Raw genomic sequence first — 9,971 nt, 5'->3', positions numbered from 1 at the left:
GAAGCTCTTAAGAATAGTTACATTTGGCATACCACAAAGGCCTGATTTTTTTTCTTTTTTCTTTCTTTCTTTTTTTTTCAAGACAGGGTTTCTCTGTATAGCCCTGGCTGTCTTGGAACTCACTCTGTGGACCAGGCTGGCCTCGAACTAAGAAATCCGCCTGCCTCTGCCTCCCGAGTGCTGGAATTAAAGGTGTGTGCCACCACACCCAGCAAAGGCCTGATTCTTAACAGTTGGGGAACTTTGCTATAAAGGTGGTAATCCTCATGATCAGATGACTTGCTGCCTGTCTGTTGGAGACTGTCCTTGAAAAACAAAAATGGTGGCTGGCCTCGCCTTGCCTCGTCTGAAGAGTGACCTTTCCATTGAGCTCTCTACAAGTCTCCTTAACTCAGACACAAGTCCCACTCTGACTTCCCACCTAAATGATAATTAGGTGCTGTATGATCAGCTGTCACCCTTCCTTCTTGATGGCATGAGCAATTGGCTCTTTCTACCTGGACCCTTAAAAAAAAGCCCTTATGCACTTTATCCCCGAAACAATAAAGGAGACTCTTCTCATTACAGTGGTTTCCAATTGCCATTCTGTCATACTCATGGCTGTCCAAACCTTCTTCTCTGCCTCTGCTCCCTTTCTTCCTTCATGCTGGTGACTTACAGGAGACAGTGCTGGCCATATTTGGTTCCTTTACAAGGACCCCTGGAACTGCAGACTTTTTGAGTATCCCCTCAAAGTATAGTGAAGGTTTTTCCTTACCATCCCTCACTTGGAAATAGGGCATCTCTTTTCTTTCTTTGCTTTACTGTTGGTTTGCACCTTTGAGTTGGGTCTGGGTGTGGTTAGTGGAATTACAAAAGCATTTGGTTGGATTGTTCCTGGTTCCTATTATCAGGTTGGTTCCACTACCCTCTTTATGCACCCTGACTGCCTGCCAGGCCCTAGGCAATAACGTTTTACCCTCTCATTATAAACAGAAAAACAAAACAAAACAACAACAATAAAGAAAACAAAATAAAAAACTGGTCATGCAGGTGCCATTTAAAAGATACAGCTGCCAGTTTCTTAAATCTGCAAAAAGGCTCATGGCTGTTAGGGCATGGTAATCCCCTGGGGCAGAAATGCCTTAGGAATGTTAAACATCTCTAGGACCAATTTTTCTCTTTCCACTCTGAGGAACATTTCATCACTTAACGCCCCCAAAGTAAAAAATATGAGCCGTGTTACATTCCCCCATAATAAAACTCATTGCCAACCCCCATAGACCAACATGCCACTCCCTCTACTTTCCTAAGACTGAATTCTACACTGTTGTTGATAACCAAATATGCTACTACACAATTTATGGTAACAACTCCATGAGCCAAGGTCCTTGCCATTTTCTCCAACTTATTAATGCATTCCTGTCCTGATATCATCTTACATGTGCATCACTCCTCTTTCTTTCTTTCTTTCTTTCTTTCTTTCTTTCTTTCTTTCTTTCTTTCTTTCTTTCTTTCTTTCTTTCTTTCTTTCTTTTTGGATATCATTTTGCAGATTTTACAAGGTACAATATCAGATTGATAAAGACAAATGAAATGACTTAGTATATTCTAGACTATTGAAAGAAACCATGAGAGGGATTTTAATGGAAGTATTTTTTAAGTTGTCTGAAAACAAAAGAGAAGGCAGGAAACAGGAATAGTGAAGAGAACAGAAGGGAAAATTAGCTTGTCTAAAGTAAAAATGTCTAGCTAAACCAGAGAAGCAGATGTAGGAAAAGCCTGACCTGAGGGCATGTAGAAAGATGTAGAAGGTCAGAGGGGGGAGGAACTATGTTTGTTTTTTCTCTTCATACCTGCAAATCTTAATTTGAAAAGGAGCTGTATAACGTGTTAGAAATTTGACCGTATTAAGTTAATCTTGGTTGGTTAACTTTAGTTTAAAAAAATGCTGGTAATTCTTCTTTGCAAAATATTTGTGTTACAATGATTGCAAGGTATATACTCACTAATAAGTGGATATTAGCAAAAAAAAAAAAAAAAAAAAAGGACAGAATACCCAAGTGACAGTCCACGGAACTCAAAAACAACAACAAGCTGAAGGGTTCAAGGGAGGCTGCTTCAGTCCCACTTGGGAAGGAGAAGAAATCAACCACAAGGGGGAAGGGAGGCATCTGGGAGGAAAAGAGAATGGGGGGTGGAGAGGGGAACATGATTTCAGGTATTGGGTGGAGAAAAAGGTCTAAAGTCCCTGAGGGACAGCAGAAAGAAGCAATTGTTTTTTATTAATCTCCTTTTTTTTTTTTTAATAGTTTGATATGGGAGATTTACTTAGCTAGATCTGTCTGCTTTAGTTCTTACTCCATTATCCTGGCTGTGCTTGCATTCACAGCATCTTGTTGACAAACTTTGTAGTCCCTGGTGACAAGCATGTACCATCATGCCTAAATTTCTACTACTCTTTTACATTATTGAACAACATGAAAAAAAATGACCATAATATATATTTAGGGTATTCCAGTCAACTGGAATGAGTTTCGTGACTATCCTCCACTTGCAGCTAATACAGCTATGGAAAACAGAAACTGAGATTGAAGTACTGATAAGAGAAGAATATTACAGTGAAACAACTTTTGCCATGTTTATATTTCTTTCATCTACTTGTAGTTTTATCATGTACATCCTAAAATTACAAATGCATTAAGTTAGAAATGCTTAATTACATCATTCCTTATAATATTTATTAGAAATCATAATTATTTAAGAATTATTTCAAGTCATATCTTCATAAAATGTTAAAAAATGTCATATTAATACATGGAATATATTATTTTAATTGGCCACATGCTGTTCATTCTAGGGTTAATATCCATGTGTGTGTTAACATGGGTTCCTGAAATACCAAGAAGAAAGCCAAACTTTACATCCTAAAATACAATGCCTTAAATAAAATGGAAGCCTCTTCAAGTGTAAAAATCATGATTCATGTAAAGAACAACTTGGTATTTCTGAATTTCATTTGAATTAAAAAGTGACTATCTATCTACCTATCTATCTATCTATCTATCTATCTGTCTGTCTGTCTGTCTGTCTGTCTGTGATCTATGCAAGTAAATATCAGTAATGATATACACATACCAATAACAGTCCCATGTGTCTTCTCTGGGATTTGAGGACTCACCAAGGGCTATTGAAGCCATTTCATGGCATATATCATTCAAAATTTGCCCACAAAAAGGAGAGTGAGAGCCATTGTTACTACAAAATACAAAATACTTAAGGAGGCAAATACAAAGAAACTCACTGTAAGAAATACTCATAAATGTAATATAGAGTATGAAAGAAATATTTTATGAACTCTCATGGAATACACATGTAAAACATATGTCCTTTAGAAGTAAAAACAAGACATATTCTCATTGAATAGGTATCTAAAAAAGAGTGTAGTTCATATTTATAAATAAAAATAGTTACTTTATTAAGTATAATGTGACATACACCCTTGTGATGCATATTCTTATAATTTGTGGAAAGATAAAATCAAGGTAGTTACTATATTCACTACTCATTTACTGTATTTATAAATGGATATCACATATAACTTAACCTAGTAACAATTTGGAAAAATAGAATGCATAATTACTAAATGTGGCTACAATTATCATCTTTAAACAAGTATTAATATTTTAATTAGAGATGGAAACTATTACAGATAAACAGAAAAGAATAGTGTGTGTTTTCTAACACATAAATCTAATTCTAAATACAAAAATATCATGACAAAATAAAAGGTGAATTCTCCACTCATCTAAACTCTCAAAGCAAATCCAATATTCATCACATTAATACTCAACCTCTCTTAGGACTGGTCATTTGGTGGACTAGTACAAATTATATTCATTTTCTTTTCCTTAAATAGCCTTACTATTTGACCAAAATATTTCTACTATACTTCTTTATAAAGTTTATATTTTAGAAAAAAGTTATTTTAATTCTAAAAATCTCACTGTCTATGACATCTTTATGTCAGAACTTAGAAACTGTTTAGAGATTATTTTCTTATTAGTTATAGGAAATTATTAAAATCTAAATTGCCCGGTGTGGTGGCGCACGCCTTAATCCCAGCACCCGGGAGGCAGAGGCAGGCAGATTTCTGCATTCGAGGACAGCCTGGTTTACAGAGTGAGTCCCAGGACAGCCAGGTCAACACAGAGAAACTCTGAAACCCTGTCTTGAAAAACAAAAAACAAAACAAAACAAAACAAAACAACAAAAAACAAAAAACAAAAAACAAAAAAAATCTAAATCATTAGGGTGAGCATGCTCTTTTTAAAAATTCTTAATTACTTGAATAGAATAATTAAATGCTATTAAATTTTTCTTATGAATTGAAAATGTTAATCAAATAAGGGAGAAATATAGTAAAGATAGTATATCTTCTCACCATAAGACTCTAAAATCATAACTATCCAAATAACTAGAACTGCAGTGCAATACTGCACCTAAATGAAGTAGCATTTCACAAAAATAAATAGCAATTTAATAATATATTTTCATTCATGGAATTATGTCTATTATAAACCAAAAGTATAATAGCATATATTACCTAAAGGCCCATTAAAGTGATTCATATGTCAATAATCATATAAAAATATGAAAGTCTATCTAAAAGTATGTAATGTGTTTCTATTCAGTTACAAGAATCATTTTAAGGACCTTTGTTATTACATTTTAATTTTGAGAAACACTTGTAATCCAGTTCAATTAATCTCACAAGCAATTAATACATACTGTCTCAAGCATTAGATATTAGAGGAATACAGAAGAAAAACACTGCAAAATCAAGGCGTGGGTACCATTCTAGGAGGCCATGCAAGAAATGATTGCTATACTACATTCAATAATAAAATTGAACTTAATTTCTCAATCTTGGAGTAATTTCATGATGTGATGTTGTAAATGCAGTTTTAAGATGCCCTTGGCCCTGTGAAGGTTCTATGCTCCAGTATAGGGGACTTCCATGGCCAGGAAGAGGGAGTGGGTGGATTGGTAGAGGGGAAGGGATAGGAGATTTTCAGAGGGATAGCAGGAAAGGGGATAACATTTAAAATTTAAATAAAGAAAATATCTAATAAAAAAGATTAAAAATATTTTGTGTTTTGAGTGGTTAATTCAATCTATAATAAAAATTACATAGCACTATTCTGTGTTGATATAATAATTTATGTGTTGCTATAAGATAATAATTTATAAAATTAACTGTGTTAATAATAACAGCAAAATAAAACATTGTAAGGGAAGAGCTAATAAGTCTTGAGCAAGACAAATACAGAAGATATATTCAATAAGTAGGATTTCTTACCTCAATTTTGCTGGAAAATATTACTGGTAAATTTTACTTTTATTATTTGTCTTTTCTGTTGGGAAGAATAAAAACTGGTTTCAAGAACCTGAGCTTGACTTTAAACTTCCTGTATAGATAATAATGACCTTGAACTTCTGCTCATCCTGCCTCTACTTTCTGAATGCTGGGATTATAGATATATGACACCATGCCAGGTCTATATTGTGCTGTAGATTAAAGCCATAGACTCATACATGGTAGGCAAGCAGTCTTCCAAATACTTTGTCTCTAGTCCAATATTAGTTTTCTTACCAGCAAAATTGGCAGTTTTGTGTATGAACACTCTTGTAATTCTCCCATTTAGAGTTGCAAATAAGACAAAAAAAAAAAAAAAAAAAGATCTGAACTATGCCAAGATACTTATGAAGCCTGGAAAAAAGTAGGTCGGAAGAAGAAAGTTAAATGATGATGTTGAAGTATTCAGTAGAAATATCTGTATTTAGAACTATCTATTTACAAATTACTTGTCCACAGTGGGCAAGGCTATGAAGTCCTTTGAGTATATGTCCAAGAGTGCTAATACTGACTCAGGTAGTGCTATTTTGGGCTTTTTGAGGTTCAATGCTATTCTTATCCCCATAGATCAGTGTTACTATCAGCTTTAGTCATAAGAAACCCTGACTTAAGGAACATATCAAAAAAGGATAACAAAAGAGTATGAGAGCAGGAGGAAACAATGGGTATAGTAGAACGCCTTCTTCAAAGCACGTAATTGCTTTTATTGAGCTCTTAAAACATGTTGTAACACTGATGATCAGCACAAGACCATCTATTAAAATTCTGCCATAAATGTTTGGGAAGGGATTCTTGAAGCTACATACTTTATGGGGAGGGACTCACTCTTTAATGATATCACCGTTGGATGTTGCCCAAGTGCTTATAAATATTCCTTGAATATTGTAATCTTACCTAAATAAAATTCAATAGGTTATAAAGAAAAGAAAGGCAAAAAAGTAAGCAAATGAGGAAACAAAAAAAAAATGAAGAAAAGAAAGAAGAAAGGAAAGAAGGAAGGAAGGAAGGAAGGAAGGAAGGAAAGAAAGAAAGAAAGAAAGAAAGAAAGAAAGAAAGAAAGAAAGAAAGAAAGAAAGAAAGAAAGAAAGAAAGAAAGAAAGAAAATCATGACAATGGAAAAGAGACTGGAAATAGCAAGATCTGTGTGAGTTAAGTGAGATAGGAGATATTTTAGAAGGTAAATATAATAAGAGCATTTTATATGTATATATGCATGTATATTACCAAAGATATGCACTAAGCCTAGACATTTATTAACACGGGGATAGTGAAAATAGTTTCTATAAATGATGGAATTTTATTCAGCTATAACAAAAATGTAAGTAATAAAATTTTGAAGAAAATAATAGAACTAGAAAATATTAAATAAAGAAGGACACTCAGGCTGAGCATAACAATATCTGTTCTACTTTCACATGTTGATTCTAGCTTCTAAAAATTAAATCTGCATTTCCAGGTAGGAATAAAGATGAGTAAAAGCCATGAATGTAAACAGGTGTCCACAAAGATTTTCGGGAGGGGGAAAAGCACTAAGAGAAGTGAATGGTAAAGATTAGAACAAATTGGAATGTAGAAATGCTTGAAATTAACAGTACAGACAGAAAAAGGTGGAAGGGGGGAAATGTGGGAAATAAGGACATGGAAACAACCAATGAAAGATGTACAAAAATATGTTACTTTGATAGCTAAATGAAAACAAACAATAATTTTCTAAAGAAAAAATATCATAAGTACAATCTCTGTTGCATTTTTGTTCAAAAATAAAGTAGGCTATTTACCTTCTTCTCTGAATCAGAGTGAGAATATTGTCTTTCTTCATGGATTTCTTTTTCATGTTTATACTTGAATGTGTATACTGTACTTTCGTAGTTTGCAGTTTCTGTCTCCACAACTATTATGTCTATTGCAATATGTTAGGTAATACATTCTCTTATTCCCTGAACATTACACAAAGTTCATTGTCAGATCAAGGTATACTCTTTGAGTGAATTCAATGTATTCTATAATTGAGGTAAGTTATCTGAGTCAATGATTGAACTACACATTCAGTTAAAACAATTTCATAAAATATGGTACTGCTTGCCTTCCATATCATGTGTGACTACTTTTGTTTCAGGTGCATAGTCACAATGAGTCTATAAATTAAAATGCTCTTTTCACTTTCTGTAACTATATTCTAATAAGATTTTAATAGGATTTTCTTCTCAACTTCTCTCATACTTACCAATTTATTTGTTGGACTTTTGATGATACAAATCTTGGTAGTTACTTTTTAGAGTTATATCATGTTATTGCAAAGAGAATGTTAATAACAAGAGAAAGATATGCATGCATTGCATCCATGTTTGTCTCTCTCTCTCTCTCTGTGTGTGTGTGTGTGTGTGTGTGTATGTGTGTGTATGTGAAATGTCCAGTAGTAAAGGTGATCTTACATGTATTAATGAGTCAGAGAAATATATATGACTGGAGGTTAAGTTATGGAAGCAATAGAGGTCTACTTTTTAAATTTTTACCTTACTTTTTTTTAGCATCTACTGCATTTACTAATTAATTTTAATAACTTTTGCTTTAAAAACCAACTATGAACAGACATGTGAAGGGCTTGAAAAACCCTATTCCCACACTGCATATATAAACATCACAACTTTCCAAGAACTAGATTCTATACATAAGATGTTTCATTTCCTTTTATAATAGTTAATATTTTATTAAATTCATTAAAATGGCTCAGCCAAGCTGGTGATGATAATAATTTATTTCTAATTTGATATCCCATTGGGTTCCAATTATATTTTAACAGAGATATAATTCAAAAGGAGAAATTTGTACAATGAATGTAAATATTATAATAATTATTTAATGATGAATTTCTTTTATGGAAGGGGCAAGTTTTTTTATGGAAAAGCTAAGAAAAAAGAGGTAAATGACAAAATCCATGGAATTCACAGAGCACAGAATGTATTGAGGACTCTTTTACATAAACCATTGTAATATGATGGCATGAAAAAAATAGTAAGATGACTTTTAGTTTATCTTAATAGACAACAAAGCTTTCATATAGTTTATGTTAACATTTTTTGATAGATACATTTTAACAAGTTGTGATGGTGAAGGAATTCTATGATAAAATATATTTGCTACCATCAAGTTTGACTGTATTTGAATCTCAGAACCCACAATATGGAAATGAAAAACCATATCACCTGAATTATCCTCTGGCCTCTACACAAATATGTACATACACATACAAAAATATGCATACAACACACATGTGTGTACACACATACAAATATATGCACACACAGAGAAAAAATATATTTACAAAAATTAATATTTCTCTGTTAGTTATTTTGTAATATGTTACATTAATTTTTTCATATGTGAATGATTATGTAAATCTCTGGGGATACATATGCTATTAAACTGAGACGTCAGAGTACAACTTTCAGCACTCAGTTCTCTACTTCTACCATGGGTATTTGTGGTTCTTTGAATAAAAATAACCTTCATAGATGCATATATTTGAATACTTGATTCTCAGTTAATGGACTTGTTTCAAAAGGGTAGAAGATGTTGTGTTATTGGAGGAGATGTGTCACAGGATTCAAGCTCTTATATATTCATTATGTGATATATTTTATATATATTCACATCAATAATAATTAGATCTCTCTACCTCATGTTGGATCAAGATATGAAATGAACTCATATGTTTTAGCTGCTATGATACTGTTCTGCCATCACGCACACTAAACCTCTGAAACTGTAAACTCTATAAAATCTCTTTCCTTTATAAGTTTCCCTTGTCACAATGTTATTTCCCAGCAATATAAATGTATATAAGACAGAAGTTGATACCAGCAATTATGTGATAGGAACTTAATACTAAAGGAGATCTTATGGGGTCTAGCTTCCTAGAGGAAGCTTGTAAAACAGTACTGCTTAGACCAACATGGACCTGCAGCCTGTCTCCACAAAAAAAAAAAAAAAGTCTTGGTAAACCTGTTCTCTCTCTCTCTCTCTCTCTCTCTCTCTCTCTCTGCCTTTCTTTATCTCTATTTCCTCCCCATGCACTAAATAAACTCCATTCTATACTATATGTCATATGGCTGGTAAGAATTATTCAAAATTAGCTCCCTTACTAAGAAACATAACCCGGCATGGGTGAGGTGGACTCACTGAACTGTAGTCCTTTTGCTCCTTGTACAGTTTTCAGGTAGATCTAAAGATGCCAGAACTTTCCCCTGGAAGGTTGGCTGTTCAGAGTTGTCCCCTCCATTCATTTTTTCTATCAATCAGCATCAGGATGGGTTCACTGTGAAACCTGTAGGTTTCAGTTTATCAAGACATGTGATACTTTTTTGCTTCCCAGGACTCATAAGTATCCCTACACAAACCTGCCATACAAAGTCATTTTGAATGTAATCAACACAAATGTTTACTGAATAGCTTATAACATCTTACATGGACAATTCCAAATCAGATAATCATTTGCTCAATAATTCTTTTTTATTATTATTATTTTCTTTATTTACATTTCAAATCCTATCCCAAAAGTTCCCTATACCCCACC

The sequence above is a fragment of the Mus pahari genome, chromosome 9, assembly GCF_900095145.1.
Source record: "Mus pahari chromosome 9, PAHARI_EIJ_v1.1, whole genome shotgun sequence".
NCBI classification, from domain to species: Eukaryota; Metazoa; Chordata; class Mammalia; order Rodentia; family Muridae; genus Mus; species Mus pahari.
This window is presented reverse-complemented; position numbering follows the sequence as displayed.